This window comes from Berghia stephanieae, chromosome 13 (genome assembly GCF_034508935.2).
Source record: "Berghia stephanieae isolate SIO BIC M18660-M18661 chromosome 13, UCSD_Bste_1.3, whole genome shotgun sequence".
Taxonomy (NCBI): domain Eukaryota; kingdom Metazoa; phylum Mollusca; class Gastropoda; order Nudibranchia; family Aeolidiidae; genus Berghia; species Berghia stephanieae.
The window spans coordinates 39656562-39675864 of NC_088372.1; the positions used below are offsets into that span (position 1 = coordinate 39656562).

Sequence of the window (19303 nt, forward strand, 5' to 3'; positions counted from 1 at the left end):
TAAACATTTTGAAATCTTTTGACCTATTGCAACTCGTAAATCCATAAATTTGGCAACACTCTTCACCCCCTCATTAGTAATGCTCATGACAAATCCATAAAACACATTGTTGTGAAGAAGAATCATTTCACATGTCACAAAATCATTATTTTCAAAACGATCTTTGAAAAGTCTATAAGACCGCAAGAACTTTCCACTTAAGGAAAACAAAATCAATTCAAATATGCAATTTTAAGCATGACGTGCTATCTAATAAAATGATCAACAAAATAGAGGACATTACCTCTTTAAATATGCAGTTAAAATTTATGTATCAGAAATTTAATTCTCAATATAATCAATTAATTGGCATTGTATACTGATTATATAATTGATTAATTATATCTATGCATTAAACTTACACATAGCATTTTGCGGTTTTTAGAAGCTATTAGCTCTAATACGATACAATACGATTCAATAAACATAATTCCACGACTCCCTATACACAATACTTGACAAACATGCTCCAATACGTCAAAAGAATATAGCTGTCAAAAAATGGTTTACCAATAAAATTCACAAAATATAAAATAGGAGAAGACAAGCTGAACACCAATGGAGAATTACCAAACTGTAAAAAGACAAATTGGTATACATATCGATTTAAAACAAAACCAACTGAGTAATTGAAAAGACAACAGTTGATTATATTCAGAAGAAGTTAGCAGATCAAGATAAAAATAGCAAAGCAATATTTAAAATTATAAATGGTTTAATCAAACGTAAAAATACCTCCAACCCTCCAACCCGAGATAAAGAACCATTATGCAATGTTTTTTCCTGGACAATACTTCACGGAAAATATAAGAAAATATAATAAATGGTCCGGACAAACTAGCAATTTCTAGTTTGGCATCAATAACAGCGACGTAACACCTACCAATCTAGAATTCACACTTTTGATCTTCACACCAACAACCTGTGAAGAAATAAGTGATATAATCAATAAGTCACCAACAAAAAGCTGTGATCTCGATCCATTGCCAACTTGGATATTCAAAAATTGTACAGCAGAATTATTTAAGCCAATTGTCTCAATTGTCAATGATGGGCTTCTTCTGTACCTAAAGAGTTCAAAGAAGGTCATGTATCTCTCATTCTTAAGAAACCGTCACTCGACAAAGAAACAATGCATAACCAATTCCAACCTTAGCTTCTTATCGAAAAAACTTGAAACGGTTCTAGCACGTATGATTCAAACTCAACACCAACAATATGAATGTGCCCTATCAGTTAGCATGCCGTAATGGTCACAGCATAGAAACCGCGGTCCTACGAGTTGAAGACGATATAATCTGCTCACTAAATGGCAAAAACAATGCGATCCTTTGGCTCATAAACTTCTTTTACGTCACACTAAAAACCGTTTTGGCAATACAGGTAGCGCCTATCACTGGATTAGGATTTATGTCAAAGAGCTCTTACTGAAAATTAACACCGAAGGTTTTCTTTCTAAGTCTTTTAAATTAACGTTTAGAATACCTAATATTTTTCTGCATTGTGCGATGAATAGCAAGTGACAATTTGCGGCATGCCATGGGTTTATATAACCATGGTGAGTAGTATTCATCAAACGACTGAGAAGCGTTGTTAACACAAGATAGCATAACAACAGGTTTGAAAAATAACAACCCATGGTCGCCTCAAGCTAATTTCCCATTGAGACATAAGCTCGTTCTACAGTAACGTGACAAATACGTTAGGTGGATATTGATATATCAATTTCATTTATTTGTTTATCGAGTTTGAATAGCTTCTGCGCTGTGTGAATTGAGCAATTCACCTCGTCCTAACTCAATTTGCGGCACTGCCCTGCGGCCGACGCTTGAATTATTCCAGTCTTCCCCTGGAATATATCCGTAACACAAATTTCCAAGGACTCAACTATGCGCCGCTCAGACTGGGCTCGAATCCTATACAGTCCGTTCTGAAGGTGAGTGTCATACTATAAGACCACATAGGCGCAAATTTTTAAATTTAAGATGTACTTTTTGACATACCTCAGGAAAAAACGGTTCTCAACCATACATGCTCTACCTACTAATCTATTTTCTTAAAAGATTTTGATAACGCATGTGTTAAAGCATTTGTGATAAGATTTTGATACAAGCATGTTGTTTAAACATTTGTGATGATCATCTCAAAACTATATCATGTTAGGGAATTCAAGTGTAAACAGTACTCTGGAAAAACATGTATATAATAATTTATTCAGAAACCTCGTCCTTCAAATACCGATCGATTTAAATGTCCCTCGTCTTGGCAACAACTCTGAAACCTTCTTCCAAGATCTTCCTTTGTCCCAGGTTTGAGCCGCAGAGCAAGAGTTTATCCTGGCTTCTATAGCTTGAAACATAAATAATAGCAATTGCATATTTCGATTGAGGATGCTAGTTTATCGCAATGTGATTTCCGCTAGATCTTACAGACCTAGCTGCCCAATCACTACTGGATGGATGGATGGGTCAGAAATAAAAATTTTGACTGCACCAAGAATCGATCGTTGTTCCTTTAGGTGTGAAACGAGTGCTCTACCTACTATGCTATGAGGAGATCTCCATCATATTAAGTTTCAGAATTACTTTACAACACAACAATGCTAAAATTTACATTGCCTTAATCTCATGTCCGTTTTTATTTCTTTTATGTTTTCTTATATGTTTGTCATTTTATTTGTGTGTGTGTGTGTGTGCGTGTGTGTGCGCGCGCGTATGTGTGATTACCTCTTCCTGCAACATATATCTGTCTTTTAGATTTTAGGAATTTGCAGACATTTTCTGATTAGTAGTCAAACTGAGCTGCAGGTTGTGAAGAAGAATGGGAAAGAAGAAGAAGAGGAACATGTGGAGGGAGTTGGAGGAAGAGGACGAGAAAAAGGTGGAGAAAATTGTTATAATTACCTGAAGTGGACGAGGTAATGTCAAGTCACTATTCAGAAATGGCGGCAGGTAGTGGACAAGATATACGTCTGTTTTGTCATAGATTTTCAAAAAGTTATGCAACTTCAAGTGTGACGTTGCTCCTGTCCTATTCTCCTTCTTTCCCATTTCAATTTTGACAAGATATTCACGATTTTGTTCACGGAGACTGACCTGAGATAAATAATCGTCTGTCCATTTGTTAATTACAGGGTCAGAGATAACTGCCCGCTTCATAAGAACAGGTTTGGAGCGAAGGAAATAATTTGAAAAGAAATCGGTGGGTTCTGGAAATCCATCCACTTGTTTGACGCTGATTTTGGTTCCACTCTCTCCAAAAGCTTTCAGATGGCCCTTGATGTTGTTGCTTTTGTTCTGGTCGTCGTTGTTGCTGATTTCGATGGTTTTGACAAAATGGCCACATGGTAATGTAAATGTTAGTAAAAACACAAGCACAAGTCGAAATCCGTTGTACATGGCCTCAGAAATGTCACTATTTTGTCTATGTGTAGGGTGATGGATAGAACAATGAGATGTCTTAGGAAGTCATAATTGACGCTTTGATCAACGAACACTTTTCTCTACCTTCGCTTTTGGAATAAACGAAAATTTTAAAGAAAGATTTTAAATTAAGTTCCTGATTGATAAAAAAAGTAAAGGTTTACACAAGACACACAAATGTAAGTGTCAATAGAAATAATAACGCAAGTCTAAATCCGGTACATGTTGTCTTATGATTATCAATGTTTGTCAAGGTTTGGGCTGTATATTGCTTTGGGGGACAATAGTATGTTTTAGGAAGTCTCAATAAACGATATCAGCAACGGGCATTTTACTTCTCCTTCGATTATGGCAATCTATAAAAATAAACTTTATTTAACTTTCTCATTGGTTACGGAAAAAAGCCAATCTGTCAAATTCCCACTGCCCATCCCCTCCCTCCTTCACTTGTTTGGCGTCATCAACTTGACCCAGTTATATGGATGTTTCAGGGATGAGCCAAGACGACAGAACGCCACAAGGCGGTGGCTGGTGGTCATCACGCTGCTCAGGATCTTGCCCAGACATGCATGCTTATATCCACATATCATCCGGCCATCCCAGTCTAGATAGGAACAACACTGTCTACGAGCAATACTTGCATTTAATAACTTGCTGTCTTATCAACTACTTCTTGCTGCTAGAGAGATTCGCTATCGAGTCCAAAAAGTTCCAATTAGATAATGCAATAAAAATCACGTGGCGAGACATGAGTGTAATCCCACAATTTCAAGTATGTGGTCCAAGCTCAGCTTTTATCAAAGTTAATGGTCATTCAGAGCATTAACTTTCTCCGCCCAAGGCTAAGAGGTATCTTTTTTTCAGGAGCCCAATCTTCTGGAATCAATGTTACAAGTTATCCGCTGGTGTCGAGAGAGGGGAAAACTCTAGATATTTAGGCATTTTTTCCAAGGGGCTTAGAGGAAAAGAGAGATCCTGAATGTGACGGACAGCATTGAGAGGGTTTGACCTGCAAAACATTTACAAACAGACAAGCACAAAATGGACTAAACTACGGATTCTTGCTATTTTCCTGTGAACCACCAATGCAACGGGGCTACTAAGACTGCAACGAAATGATTGACAATTCCTTTCTTGGAGAGACGATCAATAACTACTGGTAAAATATCCTATTGCAAAAACACTTTCAATAAAACCCATGCCAAAATGAATACACTCTCGACCTCAATTACGTAGCCTGAGATGGGACATATTGTCTGGGATGAACTCCCACATTTCCAGCACGGAAAATTCTTATCATAGCGTTGGTGACAATCCCGAATACGTAGTCTTTTCCTATTGGGATATTTGACAGCTGGGATAATTTAGTTCCAATATTGCTATGTCACAGGTCCCAAAACCAAAAAGATAACCAGATTTAGAAAGCTAATGGTTAAGACTTGCAGCGCTCTATTCCCTGGGGGCAAACGAACATTTTATAATCCTTCTTGTACAAAATAGTTAAAAAGGCTGTACCTAGAATATCAACAGGACAAGTCACATAGCGAACTGATAGACTACTTCAGTACACGTAAGGAAACAAAGTTGGTAAGAGGCCATAAAAAGTGAGCTACCGGGCATGTTTGGTGATACTTACAGGATCCGGAATGGAAATTTGTGAGAATGCATAGGAATGTGATTAAGAAACCATTGACATTACAATAAACGAGAGAAGTAAATTGGTCCCAAATACATGTCCCAGCGCTTTGTCTGAATACGTACAAGGTTAATTCTGAGGGCGTTCCCTCGAAAAAAGACGCACTGGACTACGCCGGCCTGCGAGTTTTTTTTTGCACCAGGTTGGGCCATTTTGTGACGTCATCTGAGAATACCCCTCTTCGCCAACTAACCTGTACTATTTTTAGCATCGCCACAATGGGATAGCCGTGACAGAGGTCGGACAAGGCCATAGGTCAGCGCGCGCGTTGTTCAAGGTTCAAAGGGGTGTGCAGTTGGCTCGCCTACACTATACACTGCACGCCTACCGTATTTTTGATTGTTAAGAAGAAGAAGAATGAGAAGAAGATAACATACTTTTTTAAAATGTTTGATATACTACTATAATACTGTAGTTGAAGTTTGAAATATAAGTTAGCAATAGAAATTAGACCACACTATTGTTGTCTTGAGATGTGACTACAGTGGTAGCTAGTGTGGATAGATGCAGAAAAAGTACGTTACACAAATCCAAATGCATTGTAGGGTTCATCTCTGTAGGTCTATTACTATATTTAGGTGATAAATTATTGCACAACTGTGATTGGTAAATTTATAACTGCTTCAAAAATACAACAACAACAAAATTATTTTTTTTAAAAACGTAGTTGTTTTTATGCACCTCCGTTGACGGTGTATCTTTTATGCACCTCCGTCACGTATGCGCATTCCACCCAATTTCATCAGCGATATTGTGTTCCTGTATTCGGACATAGCAAAAGTTATATTGTGACATATGTAGGATGTTTTTGTTAATAAATTTATACAAAAATAATAATAAACTAAAAAATCGAAATAATATTTCTATATTAAAGAACCAGAAAATAGAAGTTGCATTAAAGGTAAAATAATGTTTTAAAAAGACCTTATTAAATGTGATGAACAGTTAGGTGGCTCCGTAGCGCAGTGGACAAGCTGTCAGACTTTTTAACCTTGAAAGTACTGGGATCGATTCCCATTGTAAACATATTTTTTTAAAAAGTTTACTTTATTGAGAAAGACATCTTTTTTTGTTTTGTTTTTCAAAAACTTTTTATCGTGTTTAAAAAAAACTTCGATTTTAATTTTCTAAAATTATTTATTTATTTGAGATCATTATTTGTGTGCCATGTTTCTTTTTACCTTTGATTTTTTAAATTATTGTGAATATTCTTTAATTTATTATCATTGTATAAACGTACATCGGTAATCACTAAGCAGCGTGCTTAACTAAAATCTAAAATTATTTAAACCTCATGGTCGTATGCAGTAACATTTTCATTAATTAACCATCACCGCCAACGGAGGTGCATAAAAACGGTGCGTTTTTGTATATATAAATATATTCTCATTACTAAGGTTTATTTCTTATTAACTCCAGTTTATTTTGCCAATTTCACAAGTATATTTATAACTCCCAAATACGACATTACCACAAATGTTTGACATTCAATAGACTTTAACTTCCTAATGAAAAGTATTACTAGTTTTTTATGTTGTAATATTTTCCTTCTTTAAGTCTGAGTAAAAGTAGGTACCCAAAAGCAATTTTCAAATCCCAATGTAATTGAACATGATTTATAATAGTCTGGCAGCGATTTTCATTGTAAGCATTTTAGTAGCTATGTAGTCTTTGTGCGGCTATGTGGTCTAGTGGTATGACACTCGCTTTCGGATCGGACGGTCCTGGGTTCGAGCCTCGCGCTCGCCGCATAGTTGAGTCCTTGGAAAAGGCTCTTTACTCACATTCTTTCACCGTACTCAGGTGTAAAATGAATACCTGACCGTTAACAGCGTTGTCTTTGTCAGAAAAATTGTAATATCGCCTAACAGGCGCAATGTCCCGTCCTACATGTTAAATGTTGCTGTTGACCAGGGACCCCTTGTAAAGCGCTTTGAGCACATTTAGTAGATATTGCGCTATATAAAGCTCAATTAAATTTTTTTTAAAAATTCTTTTTAAGGAAAATATGAATATTTTAAATTTTGAAGTTTTTAGGCAATCGCGCAAAGTGCAAAATATCCATTTTTAGCAGTACATAACAAAATATGTAAAACAGCCACAACACCCAAAATTGGTCAATAAACAGTCATGAAGGCATACATGAAGTTGAAGCTCAGTCATTTTTATTAAGATAAACCAATGGCAATTAGGGAACATTATAACATGGGGATAAACATTGTAATTATGCTGTTTTTAATTAAATCTGCAATTGGATGTGAAATTAAAATAAAAACACACAAATATGGTCAACTATGAATATTCATAAAATGTCATTAATGAACATTGGACACGGCACTGCCTGATATCAGTTGAACTCCAATGACCTCACGCAGGTAGCTCGCAAGGAGGGTTATTGGTCCCTTGGGAGTTCCAACTAAAATAGCGCTGATTCCAAGCAGTGAGATAGATAGATAAATAGATAGATAGATAGATAGATAGATAGATAGATAGATAGATAGATAGATAGATAGATAGATAGATAGATAGATAGATAGATAGATAGAAGATAGATAGATAGATAGATAGATAGATAGATAGATAGATAGATAGGATAGATAGTAGATTAGTATCGATAGGTAGTAGGTAGATAGATAGATAGGTAGTAGTAGAGTTGTACGTAGTTGTAGTAGTAGAAAGTAGTAGTAGTAGTAGTAGTAGTAGTAGTAGTAGTAGTAGTAGTAGTAGTAGTAGTAGTAGTAGTAGTAGTAGTAGTAGTAGTAGTAGTAGTAGTAGTAGTAGTAGTAGTAGTAGTAGTAGTAGTAGTAGTAGTAGTAGTAGTAGTAGTAGTAGTAGTAGTTAGTAGTAGTAGTAGTAGTAGTAGTAGTAGTAGTAGTAGTAGTAGTAGTAGTAGTAGTATAGTAGTAGTAGTAGTAGTAGTAGTAGTAGTAGTAGTAGTAGAGTAGTAGTAGTAGTAGTATAGTAGTAGTAGTAGTAGTAGTAGTAGTAGTAGTAGTAGTAGTAGTAGTAGTAGTAGTAGTAGTAGTAGTAGTAGTAGTAGTAGTAGTAGTAGTAGTAGTAGAGTGTAGTAGTAGTAGTAGTAGTAGTAGTAGTATAGTAGTTAGTAGTAGTAGTAGTAAGTAGTAGTAGTAGTAGTAGTAGTAGTAGTAGTGTAGTGTTAGTGTGCAGTGGTTGTTGCAAGTGGAGGTGAGTGGTGGTCAATCCTAGTGTTGAGTCCGCGTGGAGTCAGCGCCCAACGACTTGATCCTACGGTTCATATCATATAAACCGCTTGCGTGTCAAAACGACACGTAAAAGTACTGTCACGTGATTATTTTTCTCCACGAATCAGCGTGAGGCGGTAGACGGAGAGGAACCTCCCTGACCCAATTTTAAACCTGCCTGTTCCCAACCTGGTGCAAAAAAAAAACTCGCCGCCGGCCTACCCTTTAAGAAATAGGCGAGAACATCAAAAACTTAAATCATCAAAGACATGAGGTTACACTGCTTTCATATTAGTAGTGTAGCATACCTGGACCCTGGGACATTGGACCAGTTGACAGTCTTATGTCCTTCAGGGAAACAAGAAATAGTTTTTTCCTTTCTGTAGCCAAGGGCGCAGTCAGCTACACATCCATCTTATTCCAATCACTAAAAGAGTGGATATTACTGAATTTATATCCAGAGTAGGCAGGTTTCAGGGACAGGAAATGCCCATCGGAACAAGAAATTGCCCCCAGTTTGCAATTTGAAACAAGTTTTTAACTGAAACAACGAACACGCACCTTATTAAAGTTTACTATAAGGTAGGGCGCTATGGAATGCTGGAAATTGTCTAATTTGAGTATGAGCTACACGACAAACATTTTTAATACAATGTTCGAAAATGTGAACAACTGGGTTATCGCTTATCAGATTAGGAACCTAACCAGCCTCCAGAACATGTGCTTTGACATGTAATAGCTTTGATATGTGGTAGCTTTGACATGTGGTAGCTTTGGCAAAGTGATATCTTGAGCAAAACACTTCAAGAAATGTTGCGACTGTTTTCTGCCTAAGCGACTTTGCGCATTTTCCGAAATACACAAGTCTATTAAACACCAGTCACTCTCATTTGGCGTAAATTCTGGGCCGCAATTTACCCTTTATGTCCATCTCAAGGGAATATAAAACTCAACAGTCAACTGATGAAGTTAGTAAAAAATACTTGGGGTCCCGATATGTAATCCTGAAGATGACCCAAATTAGGACTCAAATAAGGAACGTCAAAGTTTGAAAGCGAGTGCCACACTTAAAAACCAGAATTTGTTCTTACGTCAGGGATATCAATGTAACTACTATTTAATCAACATTCGCCATTCATCTGGTATTATAGCACGGTCATTCGGACAACCTAACTTCAAATTAAGTCAAAACTAACTAAATAATAATTTCTGTATGAAATCCAATTCTTCCTCTGAATGAAGAAAAATAAAACAGCTTACGATTTACTCAATTTACTCAATTTAAGAATAAAACTGACGTTCAATCTCAGGTTCATGCCGAAATGATACAAGAGTGAGACGATAGTGACAAACAATAAACTGTTCGTCCTAAACAAATTGGGAAAAGGCAACGCTATTATACCATAACGATGAATAATATCTCGACGATTTCAAAACTGTACATCAATTGGTGATTATAATGTCAGATGGACGATTGGAGTTAGGGCTATTAAGACCCATACGTTTCTCTAACATCTGTGACTCTGGTTTGATAACAACCAAACACACACACATACACACACAGCTAGAGAGAAAGAGAGAGAGAGAGAGAGAGAGAGAGAGAAGAGAGAGAGAGAAAGAGAGCGAGAGGGAGAGAGAGAGAGAGAGAGAGAGAGAGAGAGAGAGATTGGCAGATTTGCAGTATCTGTTGTTTCCGTCACCATTCGTCTATATATCAAAATAAGCACAACTCACAGAACGCCACATGAGCGAGCCACGATCCGCTAATAATTAGAGAGTGTATGAATACAAATTGTCACGTGCTCGTCCGATTCCTCTCGGCTATCTGTACCAAAACAAAACAATACTTGGTGAGAGAACGTTCCAATTGTTTTGTGCTACTTTCGTTATACGCCGTACGGCGTGAGTCGTACGTTTCAAAATCATCGTGTGTCTATTTGTTAATTGGATTCAATAGTCTGATGTCACGTCGCCCAGCAACGGCGGCCATCGTGGTTCTAAACAAAGAAAATCAGTTTTTTTTATTCTTCATGATGGCTAGAACTTTTCAAATATCTTGTGATCAGAATGTGTAAAAGTCAAAACATGATCAGATTTATAATGTTTTCCCCCTCTGAATACGCATTTATGCTCGTCAGAAAAATATTTCACAAGAGCGTCCGCCATTGTTCCGATAGTTTAGAGCCAGTTACTAAGCTACCATGCGCCTTTACGAGGGAAGTGTCGTTACGACTGTTGAAGCGTATTGCAGGGTCAGAGATAACTGTCCGCTTCATGAGGATAGGTTTGGAGCGAATGAAATAATTTGAAAAGAAATGTCTGTTCTGCAAACCCAGTCAATTGGAGACCATCAAGGTGACGAACGGCAGAGATGGCTACAAAGGCATGTAATATAATATAATAATAATAATAATAATAATAATAATAATAATAATAATAATAATAATAATAATAATAATATAATAATAATAATAATAATAATAATAATAATAATAATAATAATAATAATAAAAATAATAATAATAATAATACTTTATTGCATCCCAAAAAGGAAATTTTTTGTACAGACGTCTTATAATTTTTATAATAAGATAGAAAGTACAAAGGAAATAGGATGTATATATATAAAGGAACAGCTCCATAACCAGAGCTGCGCTTTATAATATGAATAATTTCAACACTGTAAAATAGTTAAAACTGTCACTATAAATGTGACCCACCGCATCAAAGCGGTATTATGTCGGGATCCACTCGGTAAGGGAATTATAATTCATAGCCACAAATATCCGACTTGGGTTTAATTTCTGTACGTTATGGTGGAGTATAAAGACTGTTTCTTGCATTGCAAAAACTTCTAAGCTCCAATTTCTCATCATTCTATCTCTAAATTCACTTTTGGGGGTCTGAATCATCCCGACATAATACCGTTTTGAGACGGAGGGTCACAAATTGGAAATTGAAAAGATTGCAAAACAAATAGATTAATAAATTAATATTTACATTTTTTGAAAGTAAAAATGCGAAATAATTATATAAAATGATTATTGCTTGTTGTTATAAAGCCTAATACTGGACGGCAGAAAAGATTTTCGGTGTCTCTCTGTTTTCGTTGAAATAGAGAAAGGGCGATCACTTCTTTCTGACATAATAACTGATGGTCTTAGTGGATGATACTGGTCATTTAATATTTTAGTTATTTTATTTATACAAATTTTCTCGTATAAAAGATTTACATCGTCAACATCTTTTATATAGCGTTTAATGCATTTTTTAATATTTGAATTTATGTTGTTCCTTTCCACTGCTAAGCAATTGCCTCCCCAAGCTGTTATACAAAATGACAAAACACTTTCGATTATTGCTCTATAAAATAATGTGCAGAGGGTTTTATCTATTCTAAACTGAGAGAGTTTTGATAAAAAAATATGTACGTCTGCACATCTTATGCCTAATTATTTTCAAGTGTTCATCCCACTTGAACCTGTCATCAATTGTTACACCAAGTTATTTGTAGTGAGGAACTAGCTGGACGAATTGGTCCTTTAATTTTAACGGTCCTATTGGTTCCTTCACTCTCCTAAAGTCAATCACTAGCTCCTTTGTCTTGCTTATGTTAAGCTCTAGGTGGTGGGCATCAATCAATTTCTTGCCTATAAGCCACTTCTTTGTCATTTGATATGAGGCCTTGAAGAGCGGTGTCATCTGCAAACTTTATTAAAGGGACACTCAGGTTTTGACTCCTACAGTCACTCGTGTATATTGTGAATAATGCAGGGGACATTACACAACCTTGAGGAGCACCAGTATTTGTAGTTATACAGGAAGATATGTTTTGTCCTAATTGAACATATTGTGCTCTATCCGTAAGAAATTTGAGCACCCAAGCAATTATATACTTGTTTAAATTCAGACTAGTCAATTTTTGAACAACAAACTGACGTTGCATTGTATTGAACGCTGAAGAAAAATCTGCAAAAAGCAATCTGCAATAGCTCTTAGCGTGATCCAGATGCCTGTAAATGTTGTTTGTAAACAGCAAAATGGCATCCTCTACGCCACGTCCTGTTTTGTAAGCAAATTGATGATTATCACTCAATGGCATAAACTGGTTCCTAATTTTAACAAGAACAAGTTTTTCTAAAGATTTCATAACTATTGAAGTCAGTGCAGCAGGTCTGAGATCGTTCATAAATTCAAATTTTTTTTTTTTTTTGGAACAGGAATAATTTTTGAAGTTTTCCAAATTTCAGGGATCGAAACTTATTGGAGGGACCAGTTAAAATATGTGTATAAATGGGGAAAAGCTGATGGGCACATTCTTTTAATAATTTTCCTTTCAATCCATCCGGCCCAGCAGCCTTCCTCTCGTTTAGTTTCGAAAATACGAATCTCATTTCTTCTTCACTGACGTCAATAGTCATTTCATCTTCCAAAGCCCTGTCTAATTCATGTTTTTCATTTTCAATATCAAATTTGTTTGCTGTGTCGAAACGTGAATAAAATTTATTTATAGTGTCAATTTCGATATCTTCTGATATAGTCGTGGGCTTTGGATTATGGTTAACAGCAGTTTTAAGCCCCCGTCACGTTTCCCGTATATCCCCAGAAGAAAAGCATTTTTCAATTTTATTTTTGTACTTGTCTCTACAACTAGATATTACTCTCTTTATCTACTTTTTGTTTTGTTTTCAGATCTTTTTTGTTTCCACTAGTAAAGAGAGTTTTCTTTTGGTTCAATAAAAGTTTTAGATCTTTTGCTATCCAAGGCTTGTTGTTAGGATACTATTTTATTTCTTTTTTTTTACAAGACACTAGCTGTTCACAAAATTTTAAATACTCACTCACACAGTCATTCAGCTCATCCACACTATCACATGATTCGATAAAAACATTCCAGTCAGTGCATTCAAAACAACCACGCAACTCCTCACACACACTTTCGTTCATGACCTGAACACACTTCACTACTGGCTTACAACGTTTGATGACAGGGCGATATATAGGTAATAATAATAACATATTGTGGTCCGATGAACCGAGTGGAGCTCTTGGAAAACATTTATAGGACTTGTCAACATTACAGAAAAATAGGTCGAGGGTCGATTTGTCACGAGTAAAGCACTGTACAAATTGTGAAAGTCCAGGAATTATTATATTATTGTAATGATTAATAATGATCAAAAGGAAAACACAGTCAGGCGATTTGCTTTTTTTCATTTTCCACATGACTTATTAGAGTTTCCATGGCAACATTTGGATCAGCACTGGGGGGAATGTAAACTGTCGTGATGTTGACTTTAGACAATTCTCTAGGTCAAAAGTTCACTGTCAAAAGTTCAATGTTGTTGTATGAACGATATGCGTGCACGGCACATGTCCTAAGGGTGTGAAACACAAAAGGTACACAGTATAAAAATTGCCGAGTGTAGGGTATTATTTATGCCCATACTTCTAATACAAAACACGTTGAATTGGCACAAAGGCGTGCACAGGCTCTCTCTCTCTCTCTCTCTCTCTCTCTCTCTCTCTCTCTCTCTCTCTTTCTCTTCCTATCTATCTATCTTACTCTCTGTCTCTACACACGCACGCACACAAACACACTCATATACACACACACACACACACACACACACCTGCTTTATACATACGCATATTTTGCGGTGTCGAGATGAGCTCGTCTGCATTCCATTTTAGGCCGAGAAACGACAGCTCCCTTTGTTTGATTGGACATTTTGAGCTAACTCGCTTTGTTTAGCAACTCTTATGATATTGATTCATTTAGTATCATGTGATTCCGTACACATATACAACATCTGATATTCCAACAGTTACAAAGCACTGTTTTAGTATCTGATCCATTTTGAGCTTGATAATGTCTTACGATAAGTACTTACCAGATGAAGTCTTTTTAAATTTATACCGCTCAAAAGATGAGTAAGAGATGGTGACAACCCTTAAACTGCCCGTCTAAAAAAATCGGGGGGAAACCAGCACTTTTCTACCACAACAATGACTAGTATCTTGACAATTTCACAGCTGTAAATCAATTGGTGATTATAATGTTAGATGGACGAATAAAGTTATTAAGACCCAAATCTGTCTCTAACATCTGTGACTCTAGTTTGAAAACAGCCAAACACACACACACACACACATACACACACACAGAGTCAACATACACCTAAAACACACAGATACAGAGAGAGGGAGAAGGAGTGATAGATAGATAGATAAGATAGAGAAAGAGAGAGAGAGACAGAGAAAGAGAGAGAGAGAGAGAGAGAGAGAGAGAGAGAGAGAGAGAGAGAGAGATTCTGATAAACACACACAAACATAAACAATAAATTCATTTTTTTTCATAGAGTGGCAGATAGCACTAACTTGTGCATGACAAAGCTGTTGCTCTTACCATGAAATCAAAACAAGTAAGATTACTAGGTAATTGGTTTTTAATGCTAACCACTATCGTAGTGGGATTTTTCTTTTATCTTTCATGTGTGTATAATTAATTAAGATATCCCAACATCTTACTTAGATAATTATTTAATATTAAAGATGTTCACGGGCACGTGTTTGAAAGTATAAAACACGACTAGTCACATATTCAGAACAAAAGATACACAGTATAAAAATTACTTTTGTAGAGTATTATCTAGCTCTATGCCAAAAAAGTAATACAAAACACGTTGAATTGGTACACTCGCGTGAACAAGCACTCTCTGCACGTATATCTTCCTCTCTCTCTCACTCTCTCTCTCTCTCTCTTTCTCTATCTCTCTCTCTCTTTCTCTCTCTCTCTCTCTCTCTTTCTATCAATCTCTCTCTCTCTCTCTCTGTGACACCCGCACACACGCACGCACATATACACATATATTCACAACCACTCTCACACACGGTTGCTTTACATATATATATTATTTCGCCGCAGCAGGCAGCAGGATGAGCCTTTCCGCAATCCATTTCAGGACCAAAAATGATGTCACCCTTTGTCTTACAATTCAGGAAAGTGAGTGGAGCAACCACTTATGTTGATAATAACAAGGAATGAAGTGAGCTCCCATTGCCGCGGACATATTTATTTTCTATTGTTTTCTGGCACTTTTCTACTTACTTCATTTTCTTTGTTTGACAGTGATATTTTGAAGCCAAACCGCACAATTTTACAACTGTTATGAGGTTGATATAGCAGAACATTGTTCCATTATCCGATCCATCTTGAGTATTAGACGCTTTTAACAACGGACACTTTTCTATATCTTCGCTTATGAAACGAATAAAATATTTAAAATATTCTAAATTAGTTTTCTGAGTGATAAATAAATTGTCAATAGAAATGATAACACGGGTCTAAATCTGTATAAGTAATCTTATGATTACGAATATTTGTGTAGGTCTGGGCTGTATGTTGCTATAGTGGACAATGAACTGTTTTAGGAAGTTTCAATAAACGGCATCACCAACGGGCATTTCACTTTTCCTTCGATTATAGCAATCTATAAAAATCAACTTTATTTAACTTTCACATTGTTTATTGGAAACGGTCAATCTGACAAATGCCCACTTTCCTCATTCGTTTATTCGGCGTTACCACCATGATGTAGTTTGTTGGATATTTCACGGGTGAGGTAAGACGGCAGAAAGCAACAAGGTGACGGTTGGTGCTCATGACGGTGCTCAAGATCTTGACCAGACATGCATGCGTATATCAACATATCATCCGGTCATCCCGGTCTTCATTAGGACAAAACTATGTCAACGACAATACTTGCATTCAATTACTTGCCGTCCTATCAACTACTTCAACATTGCCCGAGAGAGTTGCTAGCGGGCCCAGAAAGATCCAATTAGATAATGCAAACCAAATCCAGGTGACCAGACATGAGTGTTGACCCACAATCTCAAGTATCGTCAAAACTCATCCTTTATCAAAGCTAATGGTTGTTCAAAGCATTAGCATTCTCCACCAAAAGCAACTACATCGTTTTAGGAGCCCAGTCTTCTGGATTTATAGGTTATTAGTTAACTGTGGTCTAGAGAGAAAGAAAAACTCTAGGTATGTAGGCATTTGTAAAAAGAGCATGAGAGTATAAGAGATGGATAAAGAATTTAAAACTCCAACAACAGAGTTAAAATGTATAATACGAAAAGGAATTAAAAGTTAGTATCTAGAGCTGAAATCATTTTACACCTGAGTATGGTAGAGAATGTCAGGAAAGAGCCTTTTCTAAGGACCCAACTACGTGACCGAGATGGACCAACCAAGACCTTTCGTTTAGAAGGCGAGCGTCCTACCACAAGACTGCCATGCCTTTTTCTGACAATTGTTCAAGAATGCCCTAAGTTGATTTGTTTACTTTCTGTCAAATACCCAATTTTTGAGTGCTTTAGCATAAACCAAGGATAAATGTCTGAAGAATTTCTTGTTCAAATATACCCTGGGTAAGTCTTTTGCTAATGTAAAACCAAAGTACAAAGGGTTTGGATTTGTCAAATGGCATACCAAGATACAAAGGGTTTGTTTTGTCAAATCCAATTCCCAGGAACAAAGGTTTAGGTTTGTCTTATAGCACACCAAGGTAGAAAGGGTTTGGGTTTGTCAAATGTTATCATCATCATCACCATCATCATCATCATCATCATCATCATCATCATCATCATCATTCATCATCACATCATCATCATCATCATCATCATCTCCATCGTGGCTTGTGCTCTTGAGCACGTTGCCGGTCAGCTGTCTCCACGAATCACGATCCTCTTCGGTGTGCATGAAATATGTGTTGCTTTTTAAGTCACATTTGGCCATTCTTAGGTTATTTAGATAAGTCATTCTTTGTCTTCCTCTAGCTCTCTTTCCTTCGATCATCCCAGATGTTACCAACTTTTCTATTCCGTCTCATCTCCACACATGTCCAAGAAAGCGTAACTGCCTCTTTCTGATGTTATCGATCAGAATTCTTCCCTTTCTCACCTTCTCCAACACTTCCTTGTTCCTACACCTGTCTGTCCATGATACCCTCAACATTCTTCTATACACCCACATCTCAAATGCCTCTAACATCCTCGTACATTCTTTGTCAAGCGGCCACGTTTCACAACCGTACAAAAGGGTACTTATAACAAATGTTTCTACAACTTTCATTCTGGTCTTCAAGTTTTGGTTGTTGTTTGACACAACTGGTCGCATTTTATGGAACACGATTTTTTTGCTATTGTGAAGATTTCTAAAAGTGTGGATGAAACAATGCCAGACAAAGCAAGAAATAAAAATACAATTTAAAAAATCAGTTTTCCTCGACTGGGGATATCATTATATCAGGACCATAATGATCATTCCTAATGTTAAATAGTAAAATCTAAGTGTGAAAAAGAAAAAGTTTTGATAAGAAGAGTTTACTAGAGGAATGCCATAAATTTGTTCTTGAACTCCTCTATTTAAGATTTCAAACTCGTTTTTAATGCGCACTCCCAAATTCTCAAAGCATTGAAAACTGGTTTAAAAGTACTAAGGCAGAAGCTTCTTCTCTTCTTCTAGGTTCCATGCCTGGTCCAGGCTTCGGATACTGCATGAATTATCTCTCTCCATTCCTCCCTGTCTCTTGCCTTTTCAAACAGCTCTTGGATTGTTAGGCTGGTGAAGCCCTTCAGTTGGTCTATGAGTGTTTTTCTTTGTCTCCCCCGGGCGCGTTTACCAGGTATTTTTCCACAACTTGCCAGGTATTCATTCTTATCTTTCCTTACTATGTGTCCGAAAAAGGATAGTTGTCGATCCACTATTAAGGGCATTAGTTTCCTTTGTTGTTATGTTTGTTTTAGCACTTCTTCGTTCGTTTTGTGTGCAGTATACGATATTCTCTGCATCCTTCTCAAGCACCACATTTCAAAAGCTTCAATGTTCTTTTGTGTTTCTGCATTTGTAGTCCAGCTTTCGCATCCGTATAACAAGATTGGCCACACGTAGCACTTCAAGACTCGGAATCTAATCCCGAACGACATCTGTTTGTTTTTCAAAATGTTTCCCTGGTCCATGAAGGCCTGTTTGGCTTGAGTTATTCTTGCTCGTATGTCTCGGTTACATCTTCCATCTGTTGTCACTATTGAACCTAGGTATTTAAAACTTTCTACGTTGGTAAGTTGCTCGCCGTGAATCGTTATATTGCAGGTGTTGTTGTTTTCGGGGTTTTTCTGTATTACCATGCATTCCGTTTTGGTGATATTCACTTCCATTCCCTTGGCTTCACTATCTACTACCACTTTGTCAACAATCTTTTGAAGTTGGATTTCTGATGTTGCAATGAGTACCGTATCGTCTGCGTATCTTATATTATTTATGTTGTGACCTCCCACTTTTATTCCCTCCATATTATTTATGCCCCTCATGATTGTTTCTTGGTATAGATTAAACAGATCTGGTGAGGCAACACACCCTTGACGGACTCCTTTCTTAATAGGAATGGAATTTCCTGTAGAGTTTCCGATTTTGATAGATGCCTGCTGGGTGTAGTATAATGTTTGCATGAGTCTGAGGTCTTTCTCATCAGCGCCAATGGAGTGCAGTTGTTTTAGTATTTCTTCGTGGCATACTCTATCAAAAGCTTTTTTGTAGTCGACAAAACAGAGGTATAGTGGGGTCTGAACCTGTATAGCTCTTTCACTTAAAACACGGAGGAGGTATATTGCGTTCCTTGTCCCTCTGTCAGGTTGGAATCCATATTGTTCTTCTGCGATTTCGGGGTTAATCTTATTCCTTAGCCTGTTGATAATTATACGCAACAGTATTTTGTTGATGTGGCTTATTAAACTTATAGTTCTAAAATTTTCGCATCTGACTGCACCTGCTTTCTTTGGTATTGCTATGAAAATAGAGTTACAGAGATCTTCTGGAATTTTCCCAGTATTGTATATATTGTTGAATAATATGTGAAGTTCATCAATTGCCAGAT

The 19303-nt window shown here is 36.7% G+C and overlaps 1 protein-coding gene across 1 annotated transcript in view; it reads right to left on the minus strand.

The window, feature by feature from the left end:
• Positions 1 to 19303, minus strand: part of LOC144959063 (tRNA wybutosine-synthesizing protein 5-like) — a 297326-nt gene that overhangs the window by 117515 nt on the left and 160508 nt on the right. The gene's annotated exons all lie outside the window — the stretch shown is intronic.